This window comes from Pinus tabuliformis, chromosome 6 (genome assembly GCF_031772625.1).
Source record: "Pinus tabuliformis cultivar Carrire ecotype Pingquan chromosome 6, CPIR1, whole genome shotgun sequence".
Classification (NCBI taxonomy): Eukaryota; Viridiplantae; Streptophyta; class Pinopsida; order Pinales; family Pinaceae; genus Pinus; species Pinus tabuliformis.
In genome coordinates, this window is record NC_142292.1 from 1,313,039,108 (window position 1) to 1,313,052,313 (window position 13,206).

Consider the following 13,206-nt stretch of genomic DNA (forward strand, 5'->3'; position numbering starts at 1 on the left):
CTCTTCAGTTACACACGCTCCCATGGCGATGTCTTTTGCAATTTTGGGGACAAAGGAAGTCGTGAACCAACGGTCAGGAGTTGATCAGGAATCCAGAATTTGATCAAGCGACGACGCCTTCTCCATTCATGTATATGATCAAATATGTGCGTCGTCGTGTCTTGTTTGAGAGACGTGAGGAGATTTGTCCCTGTCTCGTACCGAATGGGTAACTGAAAGTGAGTTAAAAACGCCATAGCCAGCGAGTTGAAATCTTGAAACATGCCGCGATTCAGCTCAATGTACCACTTAGCGGCTGAGCCGGTGAGAGTTCTTTGAAAGAGGCGAAGTCGGATAGAGTCATCAAGCCATGAGTTCGATGAACACCAAAGGTGATAGGTCATAACATGTGCTTGAGGATCCTCACCTGCTTTGCCATCAAATTTTGGACAATCACCGGGTATTTTAGTCGGAACTGGTGGCCAATACACATTATGCAGAATGGGATCATTCGTTAACTTGGACACATCCGGAAGTTCCAACGTCGCTAAGAATGGCAACTGAGGGTTAAAGGACATTTGTGGCTGTGGATTTGAGGCAGTATTAGGGTTCCAACCAGATGGTGGTTGCCCCCATGGACTTTGTCCAGATGGACTTGGCCCAAAAGGGCCTGGCGCATAGGGACCTTGTCTGGATGGACCTGGCCCAAAAGGGCCTGGCGCATAGGGACCTTGTCCGTAGGGGTTCTGCCCATATGGATTCTGTCCATATGCAGACAACTGACCTTGGGTCTGCCCCCCAGCACCCCATGTGTTAGCAACTTGACCCGCAGGTGCAGCATACTGATAATTTTGGTAAGGCGTGACCTGCATCTGTTGATAATTTTGATAAGGGGTAAACTGAGTTTGCCCCTGGGGTTGCTGGTAGCCATACATTTGTTGGGCTCCATACTGAGCCTGATAAGCAGGCTGCGCTTGGTAGGAAGGTTGGGGCTATGGCCCGTCTTGCACTTGATAACCCATTTGAGTTTGAGGCCCAGAATAATGTCCTTGAACCGGCTGGGCTTGGATCATCTGGCCGGAAGGTTGGCCTGGTTGAATTTAGGATGGACCTGCTTGCCCAGAAGGACGTGCTTGCTGGGTGCCAGGTTGTCCTTGAGCAGCCAAGGATTGTCCTTGTGGAACAGATGGCCGAGCTGGCTGGATGGCTGGCTGACCTTGCGGTTGGCTAGCATGTCCAGCTGGATGAGTAGGACGGACAGTGGGTTGGCCTTGTTGCACAGAGGGCTGGCCCGTTTGTCCGGAGGGTTGTACTGGCTGAGCAATGGGTTGGCCCTGCTGTACGTAGGGTTGCCCCCCTTGCCCAGAAGGTTGCATGGACTGAGCAGTGGGTTGGCCCTGCTGTACGTAGGGTTGCCCCCCTTGCCCAGGAGGATTCACAGGCTGAGCAGTGGGTTGGCCCTGCTGTACGTAGGGTTGCCCCCCTGCCCAGAAGGATACCCCCGCTGGACTACTGGTTGACCTTGAGGAGCATAATTTTGCCCATCTTGTCCAGCGGGATAACCCTGCTGGAAACCAGGTTGGCCTTGTTGGATGTAAGGCTGTCCCGGCTGACCAGACGGATAACCTTGCTGGGTACTAGGTTGCCCTGGATAACCAGAAGGTTGACTCTGATAGGAAAAAGATGGACCTCCCATGGCCGAAGGTTGTCCCGGGTAGGGTTGTCCTTGTGGACCCCCAGATTGTCCTAGGTAAGACTGGCCATAAAGTGGTTGCCCTTGGGGGGCTTGCACATAAGGTGGCTGGCCTAGATTAGGTGGTCCTTGAGGCTGTCCAGGAATTGCCTGGCCCCCATGAAAGGAATGAGTAACGGGATCATAAGTAATGTTTAATGGTACCGAGACTTCAACGAAAGGTTGAAGAGGCGCGGATTGAACGTGCTGGAGGTACTGACCGTTAGAATCAAAATAAAAGAGTGGACCTTGGTAATTCGGGTCCACAATGGGTTGCCCATGGGCATCATACGACCCTCCCCTGGAACAAGACCAGAAGAGGGCTGAGCATTTTGTGCAGGATCGATGACTCCAGACGAAAGCCCTGGTTGGCCACTGCTCACTTGACTGTGAGAGGGACCAGCCCCAGGGTTTGTAGATGAAGATGCTGTCACAGCACTGACGACCGGAGTTGAGTACGCTACACAAACAGTTGGATTCGTGGGAACTGAGGTAACAGGTGTATTAGGGGGTTGTGAAAGAAAAGGTTCCGTGGTGGCAATGAGACTAGGATCCCATATAGTCGTAGAAGGCATTCTGGCAGCTATTCTATCCCTCATTGACTGATACCGTGGAGGGAGTGGAGAAGTAGCTGGAATGGGAGATTCAACATTTGACACCACGGGTGTCTCACCTGCGCTGGGAGATGTCTCATCCATTTGGGAAGTTGACATCGGAGACGACATACCGGGAGGGGTAACAGGAATATCGTCCTCGTCAGGTTCCCAGATAGGGTTACAATCTTCTTCGTAATCCTTGTCGCCCGGGGCATGTACGTTGATAGGCTGGATACTCGGGACAATTGGAAGAGTATCGCTTACAACTGGTACCTCTAGAGCAACAGAAGGTGGAGAACCTTGATCACTTGGACCGGGAGTTGACGGGTCAGCCAGGATGACAAACCCCACACAAAACCCTAAAGGAAACTAACGACAAATACCCTACTCAAACTCACGCATACAAAATCTAACCAGGTGATGTTATCGTGGCCGAATAAATTTTTAAGACACAGGAACTGAACTTGACCTTTTCATGTTTCAAGAGTCGAGAAAAGGACGAAAAGATGACTCTAGTCTCCTTCGAATGTTTAATGAGCACGAAGTGACAAGAAGCTCACTGGCACCTTTTCATTTAGGGAGTCCGAAAAGGATCAAAAGTGACTGCTCTGGAGATTCTAGGAAAAGGGTTTACCAAGCAATCCGTAAAACTGCTTATACACCTTGGCAATCGTATGAGAACCAAGGACTTTCCGTACTGCAGTCAATCTTCCCGAATGCTGTGTTTGGTGCGTTACGGTTCGCAAGGCGGCAGACTCAGCTTCCTATGGATCAAGGATAAAAGCCTAGTGGGGTCTCCCTATATACGCGACGGTACGTGGGAGCACAGTCCGTGTTAGACCACTATCGAGTCACAGAAGGAGGAATCACCCAACCGTAATGTGAAACAACAGTGACTATGTTTAAAGACGCCGGAACACGTCTCTAACCTAGACCTCTAGATGTTTGCGTTAAGTTCCAATGCGTTTTTAGGTTTATTCAGTTTATTTTACGGTTGATCTTGAATTAAGTTTTGGTTTCAGGCCTTATCGTATGATCTCTCACAATTTCCTAAATGCAAACTACATGCCAAAGAATACCATTTCGTTCGATGAATTCTAATTACGAGAGAGTTAAGAGTTTTCAATCAAACCAAAATGAACTCAAACAATCAAACAATCTAATGCAGCTAATGACAAAGAAATGAAATTTTTCTTTTGAGAACACAAATCAATGAAATGCTCTTCTTTTCATTAACTATTGAATGCAAAAGACATTAGTTTGATCTCTTTTTCAATGGCACCGTGCACTTTAAAATGAATTTGAGAGACAGCAACACTGAGCAAAAAGAATCAAAATCACTCAATGACAAACACAACAAGCGTGAAAAGAGCTGATTGAACCCTAGCAACCGTGATCTGTGTCTGGGTAGTGAAACAATCCGAGGATCGGTTCAACAACAATCACCTCAAGCAAACAAGCAAAGAAAGCAAAAAAAGGAAGGTTTCCGCAATAGCAAAGGCAAGTAGCAACGAACTCTGTGAACAAGTGAACAAGTGAATAAAACAAGGTCAATCCAGTGAAAACGGGATGATGGCACTAGGTCACGGGACACAAGAACGAAATTCATCCGACAAGACTTCGCAAGCAAGTGTGTAGCAGTTCAAACAATAAATATCAAGTCATAAACCAAGTAGAAAAATCTGGAGATAGTGAAACCAACAGGCTCAGGGAGCAAAATTGAAACAAATTCAATTTTACAGGATCAACGCGGGTAGCGCTCAGCAACAATGCGCTGACAAGAGGTCACGCGTAGCAACTTGGCACCGTCAGCGCGGAAGGACATGACTTAAGCGCGCTGGTTCGATTTCAGAACCGCCGCGACTGTTTTACGTACAAGCGCGATGACAACAGGTTTAAAGAAACAGCTATGCGCTGTCAGCGCAACTGTTTTGATATAAACCGCGCTGAGGCTAAAAAAAGGAAGAATCAAGCCAAAAACTCCCAAACCAAGGCCAGAACTCTTTAAACAATTTATACACCTCCCAGACTGAACCAGGAAGTCCAAAAAGCAGAGAACTAATCCCCAATTTCGAAAAGAGAGAACAATCAAACTCAAACACAAATATGGACACAAGAGACAAAGGCCAGCTCCCCTGTGGAGTCGCCAAATTGTTGGAGAGGTAAATCCCCTCTACGGATAGAGGCGATCCCTACTAGCCCAGAATGGGTCTAGCAACAATCAATCAATGCTACTGTGCAAGTTCCTAATTGCAATTACAAGAGAGGCAAAGAACACCTACTTGGATTCCAACACTATTGTTTGATGAAGAGATGCCGCTCTCGCTCCTTCGCTCCGGCCGGTCACAATCCTCCACGATCTCCGTGAATAGATACCTGCACACACGAAGAGAAAGACAAACACAAGCGTGAAATCTAATAAAAGCAATTATACATCAGTCAGAAAAGATGTAATTCACATTAACCATTATAAAGACAAATGAGAATGGAACCATAACAGTAGTCATCTATTATTAAATCAATGACAGAGAAAGGTACAACCAAAGTTCTGACGCTGAGTCCTTCTCTAGAGGGTCCAGCCAGCAAGTCTCTTAAGCATTCACCTTTGGAGGTAGATTCTCCCAACACAAAAGCTCTCTCTCACACAAGAAACACTCACAACCTTCCTTAAGCTTCCTCTAGCAAAACCACACTTGTCACACCAACTACCTACTAGCAGCAGCAATCCAAGCACTATGAATTCCACACTATCCAAAACTAGCTGCTCATGGTAATGGTGGAGGTTTAAATAGGAGAAGGAGTCTCCATGAATGGTGGGTGGACAAGCTTATCTTCAAGGAAGGTGGTTCCAAATTACGAACAGACATGCCATAGAAGGGAGGGCAATACTCACAAAGCCAACAAACAAATCTGGAACCATCTGGAAGGCTGGCTGTTGGAACAAATTCGCCCAAACTGGATCAGCGCGGGTGTAACACTGAACTGACGCGCTGACATCGCATCACAGTAACAGAGAAGGCTGTGTCAGCGTGGCTTAATACTTTCATAGGATGCGCTGGCACGTAAAATTCGACCAGCGCGGAAAACTCGTGTGCTTCCGCGCTGGCAGCGCATCAGTTTCACTATCAGCCACCTGTCAGCGCGATTATTTTAATAACAGACGCGTTGATGCAATAAACTTTGGCAAAGTGGGTCATTTGGCCAGTTTAGAGAGCATGAGCATGGTGCATTTGATTTCATGAGACAGTAGGGAGACTGACAGGGAGACAGTGACAAATTACTGCATAACAGCATGGATGTGTTCAGTTGCAAGGCAACATGCTTGAAACAAAAAGGTAAGGTAACTAGTATGTTGTTATGTTTATTTATGCATTGACAATTATGTGTTGATGGCAATATGATACAGGGGATTGCATGGAAAAGAGACTGCCATGAAATCTTGAAGAAGCCTTAGGTTGTTATTTCCTTTGGAAGCACTCGGAACCATGGGGATTGAGTCATGGTGCCTATTGTTAGTCTTGTTCTTTTGGTCCTTTTTGATTTGCTTGCGCTTGATTTGCAGTTTTGTTATGTCTAGTGCATGATCATGCCACTTTGTTTTTTGTGTCGTATTGTTGTTGGTTTTCCATGGTTTTATTATTGTTTTCTTGTCGGTCTTTCCTTTATTGTTTTGAGAGTCTTGGGAACTGGTTGGGAAATAGGAAAGTTAATGGAGCTCAAGGAGAGATGAATGAAACCTAGTAGGTAATGTAAGACCTAGATGAAGATCGGTACATGTGTAAGGGTAATTGAAAGTAAGAATATGGCAATCAGTTGGATTGGTTTGGTCCATTGGGATAATGGACGGTGGAAGGAAAATCATGGGAAAGGTAATCAATAAAGGTAGGGTGAATGGATTTGAGGTGTCATATGCCTTGGCTATGTTGGGAAAAATTGTTCTCAATGTTGTGCATGGTGTGATTAGATAAAGGGAGTTCTCTTAACCTTGATCTTATGATATTTGGTAGATATGTTGTGATCATGATTATGCTGGGTCGATAGTTTCGTCATCATGTGATTACGGAAATGTTTTCCGTGATCCGTGACGATAGCCTGGGGTACTCCGAAGCGAGTAATGACATGATTAAACAAAAACTGCACCGTCGTGTAACCGTCTTCATTCAATGTAGGCATCGCTTCGGCCCATTTGGTGAAATAATCGACGGAAACGATGATATACCCGTGCCCCCCGGCCGAACGAGGGTTACAGGACGTATAATCGATGCCCCATTTGGCAAATGAACCTACGGTAACAACAGGGTGCAGTGGTGCAGGAGGTGCACGCATTTTCCAGTGGTAGACCTGACATTCATGACATGCACGGACGACAAGAATGCAATCCTTGAAGATAGAAGGCCAGAAATAACCAGCACGGAGAATTTTCTGGGCGGTGGCATTTCCGGACATGTGGCCGCCACAAGCACCGGAGTGGCAGTCATTCAATACCCGCTCAGCCTCCTTGAGAGTCAAACATCGGCGGAGAACAGAATCAACGCCGAGGCGGTACAGGGTATCGCCAATAATGCGATAGGGTTGAGATTGGTGACGAATCCTTCGTCGAGCGTCTTTCGATACATTAGGACGGAAGGAAGACGTCTGCAAATATACTATGATGTCCCCATACCAAGGGTCGAGGGTGTTGATTAGAAACAATGTTTCATCCGGGATATGCTCTTCCGAATGAGATGGTACAGAAGGGGATGGCAAAGAACAGAGCAATTCTGCAAAGACCAGAGATTTCTTAGACTTGGCTGCAGTAAATTCCAAGTCAAACTCTTGTAGGATGACAATCCATTTCGAGTACTTGCCCCCCAGCAGCTGATGCGACAAGATGTAGGTCATTGGGTTGCAGTCGGAAATCACGGTCGTAGTGCGCAACAGGATATAGTGCCGGAATCGTTGGACAGCACAGACAGCTGCCAATGCCAACTTCTCGACATAAGCGTAACGAGTTTCCGTATCCAAGAGATTGCGACTAAGGTAATAGATGACGTGCTCATTGCCATCATCATCATCCTGCACCAGAACCATGCCGATGGTGGTGTTAGCGGCAGCTAGATAGAGAGAATAATCATGGTGATAGTTCGGAGGTCTTAAGAGTGGGGCCGAGACAAGGAGGTCCTTGAGTCGCTCGAAAGACTCCTGGGCGATGGCATCCCAACGAAAGGGTGTGTCTCGCTTTAATAACCGTGTGAAACCCTTAGCCACCTCGGCATAATTTGGAATGAATCCTCTAAGGAAATTCTCTTTGCCCTGCAAGCTCTGCAATTGCTGCAAAGAGGCAGGGTGAGGAAGATTCAAGATGGCCTCAACTTTGAGGGGATCCAGAGGGATGCCTTCTCGGGAGACGATGAACCCGAGCAGTCGGCCAGATTCTACGCAGAAGACACACTTATGAGGATTAAGCCTTATACGGTAGTGTCGACAGCGGAGAAAAATTTCGCGAAGATGAGAGGGATGATCCTGACGCTTAGCTGAATGAGCCGGGAGGTCATCCAGATAAGGTTGTACAATGTGACGAATATCATGAAAGGCATAAGACATTGCACGTTGAAATGTAGCGCCGGCATTCTTTAGACCGAAAGGAAGCTTCTTATAGGCGAAGGTGCCCCAAGGACAAATAAAAGCTGTCTTATGCTGGTCTGTGGGTGCAATGTTGATCTGGTTATAGCCAGAGAAGCCGTCCATAAACGAGTAAATTTCACTTCCTGCACACTCATCAATAAGCTGATCGATGAAGGGCGTAGGGAAGTTATCCTTCGGACAGGCACGATTGATATCTCGGTAGTCAACACAGACCCGGATAGTGCCCTGCTTTTTATTCACAGGGACTATATTAGACACCCAATCCGTGAGGGGAATGGGGTAAATGAATCCAGCTTTAAGAAGCTTTTCGACTTCGGCCTTGATGGCTGTGGCCTTTCGGGGGTGCACAGGGCGTAAGCGCTGACGAATAGGCTTAGCACCTGGATATGTAGGTATTTCGTGCACCACTATACTAGGATCGATGCAAGGCATTTCCTCATAGGACCATGCGAAGACATCACGAAATTCGCGAAATAGAGCAGTATAGAGTTGAACTTCCTCAGGAGTGCAAGTGACTCCTATATGAATGTGTTCGACGATCCCTGGTTTGACAAAGATGTCGATCGGCTAGGTTTGCATGATATTTCCCATATTGCCCTCTGAAGACACTTGATAAAGCTGAATGGGTGTGTGGAGGGGCGTGGATGGGACACATGAAGCAAACCGTTCGAGACATGCAGTCATTTCCGGATGGGGAGGGAGAAACGAAGAGCGATGGTGGTGATCTGACCAAGGGAGCTCTTCGAGAGACATGGTCTCTATGATGGCTTCGTCGGAAGGAAATATTTCTTTCAGTGGATCCGAAGTAGCCTCATCTCCTAGCCAAGGGAAATGATCATATGAATCGGGAACACTGCTCGGGAGAGGAGGTTCATCAGGGGGAGCTGATGCAGCGACAATCTCGATGTAGTTGAGTTCGGCAGGACTCAACGGCATCATATCACCCCAAGAGTCTTCCTGATTAGGAGGAGGAAGAACCCACGGATCTGAGCGTATAGAGATCATGTTGATAGGGGTGAGATTCAGAGGTGGGTGGGGAAAGACTCCCATTAAAGTGGGATCTTTGAAAAGTCCGGCACCCACATTCACGAGTGACTTTGAGGTATGCTCCACGAATGGCACATTACCTTCAGAAGAAGAGGCGAAGAAGGAGAGCTGGTCCACCGTGAAAATCTTCCCCTGGTGAGGGAAACGAATGACACGGAACAGGGAAGAAGCCACGGCTTGCATGGCGTATGTCCAGCTCCGTCCGAGGAGGAGGTTGTAGGTCAGATTGGCGTCGACAACTTCGACCTCCACTTCTACGGTCTTTCCTTCCAAAGAGATGGGTAAGCGTTGGAGGATACCGTAAGGATGAGATTCTTTTCCATCGAAAGCTTCTAACGTCGTAGGAGACTGACTCAAAGCAGGGGAACCAATCGCCTTCCAGCAAGCAACAGACATGATGCAGGTTGAGGCACCTTCATCAATAACCGTACGGTGAATCGTTCTGCTATTGATGATGACCTATATAAGGAAAGCGACTTGGTGAGGCAGTCGTGTGTAAAACCCTCGAGATCGAAAGAAATCAAATCTGAATCTGCCGGGTCGATGCCACCAATCGCTGATAGCAGGGACTTCCTCTGGGAGGGGCATCTCTGGAGGACTTCTAGAGCGGACATAGCAGATGGAGCTTGAGCTAAGTCCTCAACAATGCTATAGTGCTGGGTAGCACGAGCATTAGGGTTGTAAGATGACTTCCTGAGTACACCTTTTGGAGGGGGTCGGGGGATCGTCTCAGTGCAGGGCCTTTCGATGTGGAGAGGACCAGAACTAGATGGAGGAGCGCTGGAGGGAACCTCCGGCTCTTTCCCGGCATGAGATGGATAATCTTTCGCTCGAGTTTAAACATGGATGGGGATCATGCCAACCATGAACACTTGAGAACCGAACGAGGAAGAGGATTGAGACGGGTCTGCCACCATTTGGGTCTGCTGGGAAGGGAAAGGCTCTTTAAGCACGGCAGGGGTCCCAGGAGCACCTTTCAATAACCGACTAACTTCGGACCGTCTTGGGCAGTCCTTAGTGTAGTGATCCTCATCACAGATGAGACAAGGATACTTAGGTTTTCATTTAGCTCCTTCCTCGGGTGGAGGTTTAGGGGCGTCCTGCTTGGGCTGACCAGATTTATCTTTAGCTTTCCCTTTCTTTTTCCCTTTTGAGGATTTATCTGCCGCGGTGGACTGAACGGCGTTCACCTCAGAGGTACTTCCAGGATTAGATTGGCCCTGAGGAGCATTTTCATTAGAAGCATTTTTTTTTTGCTTCCCAGGGTTTGCGGTCGATTTCTTCGATGACGAATTAACAGAGCCAATGACTCCATCAACATATGGTTTTGGCGGAGCCTTGGTCTGTCCAGGTCTCGGGGCATCCGGCAAATAATCATATAAAGTACCCGACTGAGAGTATACTAAGTCGAGGTACTGAGCATGCACGATCTCTTGCTCTTCAGTTACACACGCTCCCATGGCGATGTCTTTTGCAATTTTGGGGACAAAGGAAGTCGTGAACCAATCGGTCAGGAGTTGATCAGGAATCCAGAATTTGATCAAGCGACGACGCCTTCTTCATTCATGTATATGATCAGATATGTGCATCGCCGTGTCTTGTTTGAGAGACGTGAGGAGATTTGTCCCTGTCTCGTACCGAATGGGTAACTGAAAGTGAGTTAAAAACGCCATAGCCAGCGAGTTGAAATCTTGAAACATGCCGCGATTCAGCTCAATGTACCACTTAGCGGCTGAGCCGGTGAGAGTTCTTTGAAAGAGGCGAAGTCGGATAGAGTCATCAAGCCATGAGTTCGATGAACACCAAAGGTGATAGGTCATAACATGTGCTTGAGGATCCTCACCTGCTTTGCCATCAAATTTTGGACAATCACCGGGTATTTTAGTCGGAACTGGTGGCCAATACACATTATGCAGAATGGGATCATTCGTTAACTTGGACACATCCGGCAGTTCCAACGTCGCTAAGAATGGCAACTGAGGGTTAAAGGACATTTGTGGCTGTGGATTCGAGGCAGTATTAGGGTTCCAACCAGATGGTGGTTGCCCCCATGGACTTTGTCCAGATGGACTTGGCCCAAAAGGGCCTGGCGCATAGGGACCTTGTCCGGATGGACCTGGCCCAAAAGGGCCTGGCGCATAGGGACCTTGTCCGTAGGGGTTCTGCCCATATGGATTCTGTCCATATGCAGACAGCTGACCTTGGGTCTGCCCCCCAGCACCCCATGTGTTAGCAACTTGACCCGCAGGTGCAGCATACTGATAATTTTGGTAAGGAGTGACCTGCATCTATTGATAATTTTGATAAGGGGTAAACTGAGTTTGCCCCTGGGGTTGTTGGTAGCCATACATTTGTTGGGCTCCATACTGAGCCTGATAAGCAGGCTGCGCTTGGTAGGAAGGTTGGGGCTGTGGCCCGCCTTGCATTTGATAACCCATTTGAGTTTGAGGCCCAGAATAATGTCCTTGAACCGGCTGGGCTTGGATCATCTGGCCGGAAGGTTGGCCTGGTTGAATTTGGGATGGACCTGCTTGCCCAGAAGGACGTGCTTGCTGGGTGCCAGGTTGTCCTTGAGCAACCAAGGATTGTCCTTGCGGAACAGATGGCCGAGCTGGCTGGATGGCTGGCTGACCTTGCGGTTGGCTAGCCTGTCCAGCTGGATGAGTAGGACGGACAGTGGGTTGGCCTTGTTGCACAGAGGGCTGGCCCGTTTGTCCGGAGGGTTGTACTGGCTGAGCAATGGGTTGGCCCTGCTGTACGTAGGGTTGCCCCCCTTGCCCAGAAGGTTGCATGGACTGAGCAGTGGGTTGGCCCTGCTGTACGTAGGGTTGCCCCCCTTGCCCAGGAGGATTCACAGGCTGAGCAGTGGGTTGGCCCTGCTGTATGTAGGGTTTCCCCCCCTGCCCAGAAGGATACCCCCGCTGGACTACTGGTTGACCTTGAGGAGCATAATTTTGCCCATCTTGTCCAGCGGGATAACCCTGCTGGAAACCAGGTTGGCCTTGTTGGATGTAAGGTTGTCCCGGCTGACCAGACGGATAACCTTTCTGGGTACCAATTTGCCCTGGATAACCAGAAGGTTGACTCTGATAGGAAAAAGATGGACCTCCCATGGCCGAAGGTTGTCCCGGGTAGGGTTGTCCTTGTGGGCCCCCAGATTGTCCTGGGTAAGACTGGCCATAAAGTGGTTGCCCTTGGGGGGCTTGCACATAAGGTGGCTGGCCTAGATTAGGTGGTCCTTGAGGCTGTCCAGGAATTGCCTGGCCCCCATGAAAGGAATGAGTAACGGGATCATAAGTAATGTTTAATGGTACCGAGACTTCAACGAAAGGTTGAAGAGGCGCGGATTGAACGTGCTGGAGGTACTGACCGTTAGAATCATAATAAAAGAGTGGACCTTGGTAATTCGGGTCCACAATGGGTTGCCCATGGGCATCATACGACCCTCCCCTGGAACAGGACCAGAAGAGGGCTGAGCATTTTGTGCAGGATCGATGACTCCAGACGAAAGCCCTGGTTGGCCACTGCTCACTTGACTGTGGGAGGGACCAGCCCCAGGGTTTGTAGATGAAGATGCTGTCACAGCACTGACGACCGGAGTTGAGTACGCTACACAAACAGTTGGATTCGTGGGAACTGAGGTAACAGGTGTATTAGGGGGTTGTGAAAGAAAAAGTTCCGTGGTGGCAATGAGACTAGGATCCCATATAGTCGTAGAAGGCATTCTGGCAGCTATTTTATCCCTCATTGACTGATACCGTGGAGGGAGTGGAGAAGTAGCTGGAATGGGAGATTCAACATTTGACACCACGGTTGTCTCACCTGCGCTGGGAGATGTCTCATCCATTTGGGAAGTTGACATCGGAGACGACATACCGGGAGGGGTAACAGGAATATCGTCCTCGTCAGGTTCCCAGATAGGGTTACAATCTTCTTTGTAATCCTTGTCGCCCGGGGCATGTACGTTGATAGGCTGGATACTCGGGACAATTGGAAGAGTATCGCTTACAGCTGGTACCTCAAGAGCAACAGAAGGTGGAGAGCCTTGATCACTTGGACCGGGAGTTGACGGGTCAGCCAGGATGACAAACCCCACACAAAACCCTAAAGGAAACTAACGACAAATACCCTACTCAAACTCACGCATACAAAATCTAACCAGGTGATGTTATCGTGGCCGAATAAATTTTTAAGACACAGGAACTGAACTTGACCTTTTCATGTTTC

General features: G+C 48.3%; 1 pseudogene; it reads left to right on the forward strand.

Moving 5' to 3' along the window:
• Positions 1–1,084: 1,084 nt before the first annotated feature.
• Positions 1,085–13,206, forward strand: part of LOC149263439 (putative pentatricopeptide repeat-containing protein At3g13770, mitochondrial) — a 36,475-nt pseudogene continuing 24,353 nt past the window's right edge.